The 13887-nt window shown below is 47.5% G+C and overlaps 1 protein-coding gene across 1 annotated transcript in view; it reads left to right on the forward strand.

Moving 5' to 3' along the window:
* The first annotated feature begins 446 nt into the window (after positions 1–446).
* Positions 447–13887, forward strand: part of HTR4 (5-hydroxytryptamine receptor 4) — a 308882-nt gene continuing 295441 nt past the window's right edge. The window contains exon 1 of the mRNA XM_006138098.5: positions 447–723. The gene's annotated coding sequence lies outside the window, so the exon portion shown is untranslated. The remainder of the gene's footprint in view (positions 724–13887) is intronic.

Consider the following 13887-nt stretch of genomic DNA (forward strand, 5'->3'; position numbering starts at 1 on the left):
TTGACTCCCAAGCCCAGTCTGGGTCTGCAGGCCTGGCAAAGGGAACAGATTTGATTAGACAATCACTGAGACAGTCAGTGGCGTGTCAGGGGCGCGTTTTTACAGCTCCACCCGAAAAGGGAAGCTCTTGAGAGCTCTCTTGGTACAAAGCGGTGTATGCCTGATACAGATGCTGGGAGGCAGCACTGGGATCCTGGTTTGGGATTGTGAAGACGTTAGTTTAGGGCGCTTGCTCCCGTAAATTCAGAGCAGGCCTTAGGTTCAAGTTCCAGTATCCCAAAGAAGCAGGCGCCCGCGGAGCCGGAGGCCCCCTCTCTGCAGGCAGAGCTGTGCTGAAGCCAGTGGCGCTAGTTCGAGGTATATAGGACCTCAGCTGCAGACTGCGCGCCTCTGTGCTCCATGCCCGCCTGCCTACTCCGGTCCCTGGAGCTCGGCAGCTGGAGCACCCCGGCCGCCGCCGTCCCGCGCCTCCTGGCTCCTCCCCGGCGGGCGCTGATTGGCCGCGCAGCGGGTGGCCGAGTTTGAAAGGCGGCGCCGAGCAGCCGGGGGACCGGCGACGTGCTCTGCCGGCGGGGGAGCTGCAGGTCCGTGCGCTCGTGGCGGGCCAGCAGCGTGACTGGGAGCGCGGGCGGCGAGAGGCGCCGGCACCCAGCGGGAGGATGCCGACGGCCGCGTAGGGAGCTGGGCCATGCCCCGGGGGGCCAGGCTGCGCACACGGCAATGGTAAGGCGCCGCTACTGCGCGGGGTGCAGCGATCCCGCGGGGGGAGCCCGGCCGGCGGAGACCCGGTGCCCAAGGGCCGTCGGGTTTTCTCGGTCTGCCGGGGAGGTGGGGCCGGGATGACTCCGAAGTCCGATGCTGGCGGCCGGGGCACGTGTTCCGAATCGGAGCAGGGTGCGGGCTGCGGACAGGACGGGGCAGACTTTGAACTTCGTCACCTGCCGCGGCAGCTCTCACACAACGATCTCCGTGGGGCGGGCAGCTCCCGCCGGTCCTGAGCATTGCCACCTCCAGGTGCTGAGGCCATACCTGGCGTGGCTGTGCCGGGCGTATTCTTCGGAGAGCCATGGGAATGATCTTTTTAAAACATGAGACATTTTGGCGCTGGAAATGGTTCTCCCTAGATTACAGTTTACATCTATATTAGACCTTAAAACAATAAACTCGGCTTGGTAGCACCGATCCACACCGAGCGCCGCGCCCCGGGCTCATTCGTGGAAGGCAAGAGGGTCCAATACAGAGAAATAATGACCGAAGGAGAGAGTAGCGAGGAGTACAAGCCAGGAGATGTTTTCAGCCGGGATTTGAGAGCAGGGCTAGGCACGGGCTAGGGGAAGGCTGGGTCACCTGGCAGGAACTGCAGTGGAGAGGGCTCTGGCCCCATGGTGACCAGACTGTGTGGAGAAGTGGTCCATTCCAGGTGGGTAGAGAGTAGGGCCGGTGCAAGCCACGGTTCCCCTTGCCACTTGGTGCCAATCAGCAATGACACTTTCCTGCTCTCTGGCTTCTATTCTGATTAGAGTGTAACGTGGTATCGCCTTGCTGACCGAGACTGCGAAGCCCTCCATGCAGGTTGACTTTTCCCTGCAGCGTGAAGCAGGTGTAGCTGAGCCGTGAGGGAGAGCGCAAGAATGCCATATGCACAACGGAGTACAGGGCTTTATGGACTCCCCGTTGTCCCTGGCTTGAAAGTATTGCATCAGTGGATGCACCTTCTCTAATACAATGGCTAATAGTTAAGCCACTGCAATCCCCCACCCCACCCCAACAATACCTCAGAGGGGACAAGTGCTTTTAGCTTGAGGGATTCAGGGGAACACTCTTCTGCATAACTGTGCTTGAGAAGCCTATACTGAATACCCATGATGTTTCTAATCTCTGACTGCCTGCTAGACAGGACACCATGTTATACCTGGCCAAGCTAAGTGCCATTACAACAGCAAATAACCAAGTGTTTGGGAGATAATTACTATCAATATGCAATTTAAAAATGTCATTTTCCTGACTTTATATATGAATGTAATTCTAAATCTAAGCTTTATGGGCCAAATTTATCTGCCAGATAAATCTGACAAAATGGAGTTACCCCAAGGATTAGTTGATCTAATTTTGTCTGATCGCATTTGGCCCAAATTTATAGAATTGCACGTGTAAAAATGTATGTAAAATTACTGAGAGATTGTGAATGCATTGGGAAAGCTGTCTAGTGAAATATGCTGGTGCAAATGCCTACAATCACATATGAAAAACTTGTCTATTTTGGGGCATGAATTGCTACAAACCAGACTATTGCTTATATGGTCACAGAAGACTTACTTAAATGTGAAAGCTGTAGAAGGTGGAAAGTACAGCTTTATATGGCATGTAGTGCTTGATGGAAGAAGCGTTCTCTAGCCATTATTTTGTACTGACTTCTATCACCATCATGTCCATGTGCCTCCCAAGTTAATGAACTGTTATAGCAATCTCCACTGGCACCCTTGATTTGATGTCACTGACTGTTTTTATGCTAATGAAATCTTTTTCAGTCAGCTGGAATTTTTAGTAATGGTCAATGATCCATGTGAAGGTGAAAAGCACCTGTGACTGTCTCGCTCGTATCTCTGCTGCTGGTTTGCAGAAAGAATGGATGGTGTATGGAGGAGTGTGTGCTGAGGAGGGGGTTGGCTGAGCGCAGTTAGAGTCAATAACCTTTGTTTAAGTAGGCTTGTATTAAGAATTGCTGGAGGGCTCTGTATTTTCTAGTGAGCAATGGTGCTTTCAGAATTAAAGCAGGTTTCTGTTTTAACAGTCACATCCACAGAGTAGGGCTTTCCATGTTTGGCTGTGATAGGGCAAACCTGCGCTCATTGCAAACTCCAGTGACTGAAGGCAGGGCTTAGTGCTGTCATCTTAGGCAGACTCTACATCACCAAGGAAGAACCTGAACTATAGCTACATGGGAGTCTTTAATGATATATAAGGTGTGTATCATAGATTGTTTCTCTGTCTATAAATGTTGGGGTACCTCAGTTTAACTCCTTGGCCAGCCTACGGGGCAATAGTGAAGTCCATACTATTGATTGAGCCATGTCCATTATCACAGGTACTTGTACTGTCCTGGTGGAATGTATTTACATATTTCATGTGCTTTTAGCTGTCCTAGCTGCTCTAGTGCCGAGAGACACTGACTTGTAGGCAAACATCTGATTTCTACATGGCCTGTCTATTACTCATAGTATAACTCTTGCTTAGTTTGGTTCAAGCACCAGGCCCATGATTTCAGGCTCTTTTCTCCTACAGGAGTCACTGTCTCTCCTTGGATGTTCTCTCTGTAAGACTGAATAACTGGGGCATGAGGACCCCCTTCTGGAGAGACGATTGAGAGAGTTTGAGTTTCAACTGACAGTTTTCTTTAACCACAGAGGCATCTTTCATTTCTCCAAAACAAACTTCCCTCATGGAAACTTCATAGAAGTCCGAGGAATTAAAACATGCACCTGCAGCTTTCAGCTGCATCTGTGCAGCTAGCAGAAGATAAGCCCTGGTTTGTCAGGTCTGAGCATGGATATAAAGCAGTAGCAGCTGGCTTGGGTTGGCTCTGTGGAACACGTGATGTCATTATGATGTCACTTCTCTTATTTTATGGAAGAGAGTGGACAAAGGTTTTTTTAATGTGAGTATTATCTTGTGTTTAAAGAGGGTCATGGAAAGATTTAATTAATCACTGAGACAAGGGATAAGGTTTGTAGGTTTTGTTTCTGAATAATGACTGTTCCCAAATCCACGGTAGGGATGTAAGTGAGTAGTTGACTACTGGTATTCCCCCCCCCCCCCCCCCTTGCTGCTTCTGTCTCTGCAGTGCCATCTGCCCACTCACTGCTGCCTCTATCAGAGGTAACAGCATGGGGGGAGCGGCAGGAGAGACTGCCACGAATCCCGCATTGGGGCCCAAGCTCACAGTGGGCAGAGGCTGCTCTGGCAGCAACCCCTGTTTGTGACAGCCTGGGCTGCTGTGGACAGGGACTGCTCCAGCCGGGCAGGCAGCCCGGCTCAGTTCCAGTGGGACTTACCCCTGCTGTGCCTCTGCAATTTAAATAAAGTAGGAGCCAGGCTGTGTACCCGGTTCCTACTACATTTAAACTGCAGAGCTGCAGCAGGATTAGCTCCTGGACCCAGCACAAGCTGGGACTGAGCACCTTCCCTTATTGACTAATCGTGTAGTTGATAGAATTTTTATCAACCACATGATTAGCCAAATATCCACTGTGAGAGAGTGAAGAGAGGGGGGCCTGGCATTACAGGGGGTTAAACTGGGCCAAAAGGCTTTGCTAGCCCCACCCTGCTTTATCTGTAGCCAATGTGAGGCCTGGAGGGAGGACAAAAGGAAGGAGCCTGGCTCAGTTAGGGGCTGGCCTGCAAGGAGACCAGAGTGTGGTTTTGTTTTCTTCAGGACAAGAACCAAAGCCCATCCACTTGGCCAGCCAAAGGAGCAAGTAAGCCTCCAACCCATCTCCTGGGACAAAGGGGGAAACCTGCTAGAACCCTAGCTAAGGGGCAAATCTGGACTCCTTGGGTATGTCTAGACTACATGGCTCCGTTGACGGAGCCATGTAGATGAGCTTTCTACATAGGGAAATGAAGTGGCGATTTAAATAATCACCAACTTCATTTACATCAAAATGGCTGCCGTGCTGTGCTGATCAGCTGTTTGGCGGCACAGCACGGTAGTCTGGATGCTCCACGGTCGACAACGGAAGCCTTTGTGGACCACCCCGTTATGCCTCGTGGAATGAGGTACTCCCCTTTTTCGAGTACACTAATCTACATGGCTCCGTCGATGGAGCCATTTAGTTTAGACGTACCCTTAGGGCCATGCCCCAAACCTAATGATGATACTCATATAATGGGCTGTAGTTTCTAGGCTGGGGTTCTGCACCTCTTTTCTGCTGGCTAATTCTGGGACCTAACCAGTAGGCCACTCCACTGTCAGGGAGACCCAGCTACTCCTACCTCTTAATATCCTGAATCCACGCCAAGGAACTGGTTGCAATCAGGTCTGAGATTGTCTATAATGAAGGTAGCCTTGCATGAAATACTGAGAACTGAAGAGTATACATTGTGCAGCACCTAAAGGCCACAAACAGGCAGTCCTTGGCTGCTGCATCTCTCCTCTGCTTTAGAAGCTGAAAGGACACTTGCTAATCAGATTTCCCTGTAGCATTCCCTCTAGGAATGAGAACTCAGTGCTAACCACTGAGGATAGCATATCCAGTGATCCCTGTAAGCTGTGTGCTTGGGCAGCCACTCAGGAGAGATTCATGTTCTGTCCAGCTGATTAGCAGAGCGCCCATAGCTGGCAGCACATGTTTCTACTGGTGATGCACATCTGCACTTGCCTTAGTGCAATTAATGACATTTATTCCACACATGGATGGAAAATAGTAGACGGAACATCGGCACTATTCTTTGTCTCTTTAGAGCAGGGGTGGGAAACCTAAGGCTCAAGGGCCACATGATCCCTGGCTTGCCCTCGGGGTTCCTCCCTAACCCCCAGCATTGGGGAGCTGGTGCTGGCACTCCAGTCCTGGCTGCCCCCCACAGATTGACTCCCACCCCCCTCCCCGTGGGTCAGCGGCCCCTGATCCAAAAAGTTTCCCCATCCCTGCTTTAGAGATTTATTGTTCACATTTAATTTTCTTGACACTGTCAGTATTGCTTGGTAATGCAGTAGAAAATGTGCATACACTATACATGTTGGTTTGATTTTAACTAAAGATTTGCTTATGCTGTAATTTCCTTAAATAGTTGATTACTAGGGACAGATCTGTCTGAGCTTTTTTGGTTTTGTAAATGATGACTTAAACGTGAGAAGATATTGGCTCACTGGCATCTCTTGCTCACTTATTACAAAGGCCCTATCCTATTTAGGATCTCATGAGCTACTCTTATTTAGGTTGTCCTGAACTGTGTGAGTTGTCCTTCGGAAACCTACATAACAATTTGCAGAGTCCGGTACTAACCAATGTGAGTAAAGGTGGCAGAAGCAACACCCTTAATCGTATGCTTTTAGGTGCAGGGACCATTCTTTACACTTGTATGTTGCCTAGTTAAAAAAAGGGTTGCTTGGTTAAACCAATACATTTTAAAACAAAGTTTGAACTTCTCATGCCTCATAAGCCTCTGGAATTCAGTGTTATTGAGCAAAGACCTTAGTAGGATTCAAGGAGCAAAATCTACAGCTGGTGTAAATCAGCATAATTTCAATTGACTTCAATGGGATTGTGCCAGTTTAAACCAATGGAACATCTGACCCATGGAGCTTTTTAGTAATGCTTTGTATGAAGTAGCTCCAGCAACTGTAATCTTAGCTAGCTCAATCTACCCAAGTCGGTAGAGTAAACCTTCATGTGTTGGGGCATAACTCAGTCACTACATTCCCTGGGATTAGGAAGAATCTTCATATGGTTTGATAATTACTCATTTCAGGTTTTGTACCATTTCTGAAGCATCTGGTATAAAGGCCATTGTCAAAGCCACGATAGTAGATTAAAGGGATCATGGAAAAGCCACAGTGCCAGTATCTATGTTCCTTTGTTCAATTCTTTAGATAATGCCCCAAATGAAAAACAAATCAGGTCTAAGAGGTGTCCAGTCTCCAAGTAATGTTGCTTTCGGGGAAATGTGCTATCTATTTAAATTTAACAAAAACAGGTGCCTATTTAGAAACCCGATTTTGGATTTTGTCACTATGGCTGAAAAAACCAAAACCTGGCTTACAAAGGTAGTGGGGCAAGAATACAAAAACTAGAAAAATTATTTCCTGCATTAGATTAATAGTTGACTGACTAAAGATAGCGCAGCTATGTTTTAAGTCACCCTTCCTCTGCCTCATCTCTGCTCTCATCTGCCCGATGTCCTCTCTGTTATTTGGAAAATAACCTATATGGCAGCAGTAATTTTTTAGTTGGTTTATTGGGAAAGAAGTAGATTGTCGGGTAGGAAGGTGTCTAGTTAATTGGATTGTGACATATTAACTGTGAGTGCCACTACACCAGTCACAGCTGGTGTAAATTAGTGTCACTACATTAGGGCAAGGTTTAGCTCGGGGGGGGGGGGGGCACTCCAAGATTTTTGGAGAGTGGTCAAGGGCCGCAATCTTCCATGATATTAATAGAGGAAGTATGAGGTTTGGGATGGAGGTTGTAAGCAGAAAGAAGCTTGGAGTAAAGGATTGGGGTACAGGAAGGAGAGTGGGGTCTGGGAGGGAGTTTATGTGCAGGAGGTGGTTGTGACCTGGGGCACTGGACTGGGATGCAGGGGTTGGGGTTGTCACAACCCCTTCCTGTCCTAGGTCATGTGGGGTGCAGGGATTTGGGTTCTAACCTAGGGCAGAGGATTGGGGTGCAGGGGTTTGGGTTGTGACCTAGGGTGGGAGAGAATTGTGATCTGGGGCAGGGGATTAGGGTGCTGGATCTCGGAGGGGATATGGATGCAGGAAGGGGGAAGAGGGTTGGGGTATGTGGAGTGGGGGAGCATAAGATCAGGGAAGGGAGGGGCTGGAGTGCCTGAGGGAGGCTCTGGCCAGGACAGCAAATTTCATTTATGGTTGGGGATGGAATCTGGGTGACTCCCAGCCAGCAGTTGAGTAGTTTCTCAGGCAGGCAGCCTGTCCTGCCCCCACACGGGCTGCAGGGCCATTTGCGTTTGTAAATAACTGCGAGCTGGAAGGGAGGGTGGTGAGAAAAGCAGGGAGCCTGATGCGCCTCACAGCATCTGTGGGACAGACTCAGTGGCTTGGTGGGCGGGATCTGGCCCACGGGCCACATTTTGCCGTGGCTTGGTTTAAGATCCATATGCTCTTTGGAAGTCAGCCTGACTTGTGGAAATTCCCTGTCTGATATGTTTTCATACTAAACATAAATACTGCAATGGCTTAGTTTTTTGTCTTCTTGTTAAGTTCTGTTTCCTGGGGTGCCCTTTATTCTCTTACACCTTCCACTGCAAATGCCTTGGTGCAAACATTGGTGCGGTGAGGAGAACCATGAGGAGATGTCTAGTGTGGGTTACTGCCCCAGCAGATGGACAAGGGACAGTCAGTTGCTTGTCTAAAATGAAATAGGCTCCCATATTTTTGAAGCAGCTGATGGTCACATTGTGTAATTTCATTAGACTTTTATTGTTTTTAACAAATTTCATTTAAGGTTGAGGGAGGAACCCAAATGAATAACAGTGGCTGTACATATGGGTTACACTGGGAAACAAATCAAGCAGTGTATCGTGGAAAGCAATTTTTTTTTTAAGAAAAATAAAAATTTAATTTTGCTGGTTTTATGTAATTAGGGAAATAATTACAAAAAATAGCAGGAGGTGCAACCAGCAAGTAGCAGTGATGGAGGCTAGGCATAGGTTGACAGCTGTTTTGTACAAATGAAAGTCGCCCAGTGCAGAGGGGTGTCATGAAGCAGATGCACCACTGCAGCCCCACTTATGTCCCATTTTGAGGCTGGGGGCAAAAAGGCAAGAGGTCCTGTGTTGGCTCCCTGCCCACGGGTAACTTAGACTGTAGCAGGAATACAAGGGCAAACTTAGAAATGTTTGTTTTTTACAAACCTGTACAGTTTAAAATGATGGGTTTTGTGTTGCATAGGAAGCAGCATCTTTCTGTGAAGGTCCACATGCTGCAGATTGGGCCCTGTATTTCACATGTCTTACATTGGGGTGGGGAACCTCAGGCCTGGGGAACCTCAGCTTGCCTGGATCTGGCCCCTGAGGTTCAGGCCCCACCCCTGTGTTAGGGAGCCTGTGCTGGCGCTTCAGCCCACCTGCTGCTCCACCATGGGGCTGGACCATACAGTTTACTAGGCTGGGCACCTCCTAGAATCTGGTGTGCAAGGGGAACATGGAGAGTGTCTTTCTCCTCAGTCGGGCAGTGAGGGATTTTTGTGTGTGGCCCCTGTCTGATTTTTTTTTTCCTGTGGATCAGTGGCCCTTGACCCAAAAAAGGTTCTCCACCCCTGTCTTACATGTGCTGTGCTCTGCTTTCTGATGGCACATCCACACATTCTCTTTCTACCCCACGCTGCTCTACCCCTCATCATATGGCCTGAGGTTGAGAAGTGCTCCACACCTACGGCTCCAGCTCAAGTTAATTAGAGCTGCGTGGGCTCAGCAGCTTTGAACGTCACCCTTGGAGTGGACTGTCAGGCTTGTACAGCTGTCCTCCTGTTCTCACATCTGCTAACTCCCCCGTCCTCTCCCTCACACTCCTCTAACTTGGGCATTGCTGATCTTTGACAGTGAGAGAGGTCCTGCAACAGTGCAGTCACAGGCAGCAAGACCAGACCTCAGATCTGCTAGCGCACAAGGTTTATGCAGCAGCAATATTGTTCATCGCAGCAAGCGCTACACTGGAACCGTTATCTGCTATGGCAAAGCAACAGAATAAGGAATTCATCCAGGCTTAGAGTAAGCACAGCAAAGACAGCATGGGGCACCAAAAAGGCATTGCTCATTCCAGCTACTCCGTGTCAGTTTGCTCAGAACCACATCACGGTGGAGAAGCTCATTATTTTCTCAATTTTTTTTTTTTCATTTTCTTTTGCTTCTTGGTTTGAGATGGTAAAGAGAAGTCCTGCCCTCATTACCGTTCCCATGGAGACAGATCTGATGCTGTACTTTAAAGAGGGGCTGGGCAGGCAGCTGGCATTTTTGTCTCGGCTAGCAGTCCCTACTGTCTGGGTGGATCCTGCTGCCAGACTCTGCACCATCAGTGATCTCAGTAGTCTGCGGCTTCATCTGCTAACTAGGCTCCTTTAAAGCCAAGATGCAAACAGTATGGCTTTGCTCATAATGAGGAAAAGATCCTGTATCTGTTCCTACAGTTGGTGTGAGGAAATGTCCATTTCTGTAAGGTGTTTGCACACTGATTGATTCATTCATTCATAGTCTGAAGCCTGGAGCACAGAGAACAGATGTTGCATATTGGAAGAGTCAAAAGATGTGTCTGTGCAGGTTGAACCTCTCTAGTCTGGCACTCTCTGGTCCAGCAACATCTGTGGTCGGACGTGATTTTGGTTCGTTGGATGTCCACTTACCAAGTTTTCTGCAGGTCCATAAAATATGTTTATGGTTACAAGTCCTGGCTCTCTGTGTTCTGTGCGTTGTTTAACTTTAAATTACCCTTAAATGTCTTCTAAGAGCCCAGTAAGCAGCGGAAGTGTTGGTAATGCTGCCAGACAATATTGACATCCCGTGGTTCAGCGAATGTTCTGATTTGGCACCAGTCAGGTTCCTGCTAGGCAACAGCCACGCGGCCTACATCGGCCGTGTGGCAGGTGGCTGCTGTGGCAGCAGGGATGCTCTGGAGGTGGCTGGACTGCGTGGCAGAGCAGGGCAGGTTGACTGCCTTGGGGTCTGTGTTGAGACCCTCTGATGGGGCAGCTGGGGTTGAATAGGGGTTGCCACTACCCAGGCAGCTGGGGTGGGGTAAGGGAACAAGGTGGGAGTCAGCACCCCACCACTTTTAGCCCAGCCTCTCGCCGGTTTAGTCCCCTTTCCCCCCTCCTTCCTTTTGGCCACACGCCCCCTTCTCCTGCCCTGTCTGCTGTACCTCTTTGCCTCTCTTCTCCGAGTGTGGCAGGCGCCTTCTAGGCTCCAGTTGTGTTGCCATTTTAAAAGTTTGTTTTAAAGTTTTCCTTTCCTTTTTTTTAAAACAATCCTGAGGCCAAAGCCATGGCTGGCTCCAAACAGAGGGGGATTTTCTTTCATCCCACCTTTTCCTTTGCAGAGTTGCTCAGTCACTTTCTTGTGGCAAAAATGTTTGCAATGCTTGCATTAACCTTAATGCCAAAGCTGGAAAATATGAATCTGCTGAACATGTCTGTGTTGTCAGACCTGTTAAGTGCTGCCTCTTTAATTCTGGTGCAATTGAAGCAAAAGGTTTGGACTAAAGAATACTTTTTATTAAAAAGTATTAGCAACTGTTTTATTGGTGTGTGCAGTAGTTTTTCAAATTCTTGTTAATTATGTCCTCCCTCCATTGATTTGCTTGAGATACCATGGGCTAGATACCTTAAAAATATTGACATATGTTGAAACTTATATTCATTAATAAATACGTTGTATTTAAGTAAATGTGCTGGTTTAAGATGCTTAATATGAATCACTATGAACAACTTTTACCAAAACTGGATTACTTAGAAATCATTAACTCTTAACCATTCAGTCCAAGAAACCAAGATTTACCACACTCTAAAGCACTGTTTGTTCTCTTGCATTATCTTCACCTGCAGCTCTTGGAAGCAAAATCAACCTTCCCTAAGGTGTGAATTGATTATTATTCCAGCTGGAGGAATATTTCTATTCTAGAAGAAATGTTTGGATCTCTATTATAAAAATGAGGCTTCTCCATAAACTAGTGAAAACCAGAACTATTCGGCAAAAAAACATGCCATCTGTTTCACAATGTATGACTTTCATCTTCAACTCTGTTTTTATACTTCTAGTCTTCACGTTATTTGGGGAAGGGATACTTCACTGTTGGCTTGGCACTGCTTTCCTACTGTATACCTTTGCATTCACGGATCACTTAAAGCTATTGGAAAAATAAAATCTAATATTGATTATTAAAAACTAAACTATGTTAAGGGCATAGGAATCAGCACACAGGTTAAGCCAATGAATGACGTGTATTGTGTGCATACAGATGCAATGTAAAGTAACCTGTGACTCTGCCTACAGTTAATTACCATAATGAATAGGCAAGTGTTTCAGTGCCCGTCTACCAAAAGTTTTTGAATGAGTTTGCCAGTCCACAGCATAAAAAAGGTTGGGAGCCACTGTAATAGCAGGATGGGATCCAGTTTGATTTCATAGAAATCTAATAACTTCTAGAAAACTTGCAGAGTAAACATTTTCTAAAATCTACTGAAATACAGGCTCACTTTACTGCAGCACAGTTAAACAGCTGTCATAGTTTTAGAACGGAAACATTCCAGAGGTTTGTAAATCAGCTGATTTCACTGAGATCAGGTAAAGTGGTGGAATGTGTTTTTGTTTGCAAAATGAACACTTGTAAAAGTCAACAAAATCCAGTGGCACCTTAAAGACTAACAATTTTATTATGGCATAAGCTTTTGTGAATTGCAACTCACTTTTTCTTTCACTTCATGTCAAATGCATGAAGTGAAAGGAAAAGTGAGAAGCAACTCACAAAAACTTGTTAGTCTTTAAGCCCTAGTCTACACTAGGGACCTATTTCAAAATAATCCTCCTTATTTCAAAATAATAAGTGAAGTGTCAACAGGCTTGATAGTGTAACTTTGCCATAAGAGGCAGGTTATTTTGAAATGTGTACTCCTGCTTTCCTTAGGGAATAACGCTTTTTTCAAAACGGTTATTTTGAAATAGTGCTAGTGTGGATGATCTGGTGCTGCTAATCCAAAATTGGCCTCCAGAGGCCTCTCACAGCTGCACTTGTGGCTGGTCTGACCACACCTGCCCTCTCCACTGTGCCACTTCTCTTGCGGATCTTATTACTATAGGCTGCAGGAGAAGTGCTTGTGGCATGTGGTGAGCTTGGCAAGTCCCATACCATATAGCAGGAGCTGATGGAGCCATGGCAGCCAATGTAGTGGTAGCTGTCCAGTGTGTCGAGCTTCCACAAGGCGAAGGTTATGCACTTCTACACAGGGATGGCGGGTCTCAGCTGGGTGCCCTGTTGCCTGAGGGCAGGGGCAAGCTACTCACAGAGCTCCAGGAAGGTGGCCTTCCACACATGGAAGTTCTAATGTCAGTGTTGGTTGTCCCATAACTACAGGATGATGTGGTCCCACCAGTCCGAACTAGTTTCCTGCCACCAGAAGTGGCGTTCCATGGTTTCCAGGAGATTGAGGGGCACTTACAGCAGCAGGAGCTCTGGGACCTGTGTGATCAGAGCCTGCAGTCTGGGTTGGTCGTTGCCCGCATGCTGCTCCAGCAGGACAGTTTGGAAGTACTGCACCTTGAGGCGTAGCATGAGGCCCATGAGCCTGGCACTGCTTTGCAGTATCTCCGGCTCCATGGTGTGAGTGCTGTGGCATCCGCAAGGGCAACCAGAGCACACTGCATCTGTCTGGTGTCCTGCGAGGGGGGAGGCAGTGGAGTGGCGTGTGAGAGGCGGCCTTAGAGGAGCCCCTGAAAGCCTGTTTTGCAGCTTGTCTGACCAAGCAGCCACTGGAAATGTCCACCCTCTCCAGAGTGCTTCTAGGGGCTCTAAGCCTGAGGCAGGTTCCAATCAGGGTGGACATGCTATTTTGATGTTATTTTGGGAGTTATTTCGTTTTTTTTTTTTTAATTTCCTAATGTAGACCATGCCCCAAGGTGCCACTGGACTCTTGCTGTTTTTGTTGAAACAGACTAATATGGCTACTTCTCTGAATTTTACTAAGACTTTAAACCCTCTCTTGGTTGGCAGAGGGAGATGGGTTTTAATAACTGAGCTGGACTCCATGTTTAGCAAAGACCTGGGGTGCCAAAATGAGATGTCAGTTGTATGTTTTGCAGCTTAATGTCACATTCTGCTGAAATCCTTTTTACTCTGTGCCTTGTTCTTTAGCACTGGTTCTTAGGGTATCCAATACTGTGATGCCATCTTGTAAGAGAACGGGTTGGCCAATGTCTCCTAGATGTTTTGAGCCCTGCTTCCCAGCTTAGCCATGAAGAAAGGGGAAATGGTCACAATCTCCCTGGAACCTGATTGTGAGAACGTACTGTAGTTTATAGAACATAGGTTTTGGAAAAACTCCAATATACTCTGGTTCCCAGATAAATCATCCCATAGGTAATGGGTGTCTTTTGTGCGATATGCAAAGATGGGCCCGATGCTCCGCTATGCTGATTTATACCAGCTAGGAATAGGGCCCAGTC

This window comes from Pelodiscus sinensis, chromosome 16, assembly GCF_052426305.1.
Source record: "Pelodiscus sinensis isolate ZL-2025 chromosome 16, ASM5242630v1, whole genome shotgun sequence".
In the NCBI taxonomy this organism is placed as follows: Eukaryota; Metazoa; Chordata; order Testudines; family Trionychidae; genus Pelodiscus; species Pelodiscus sinensis.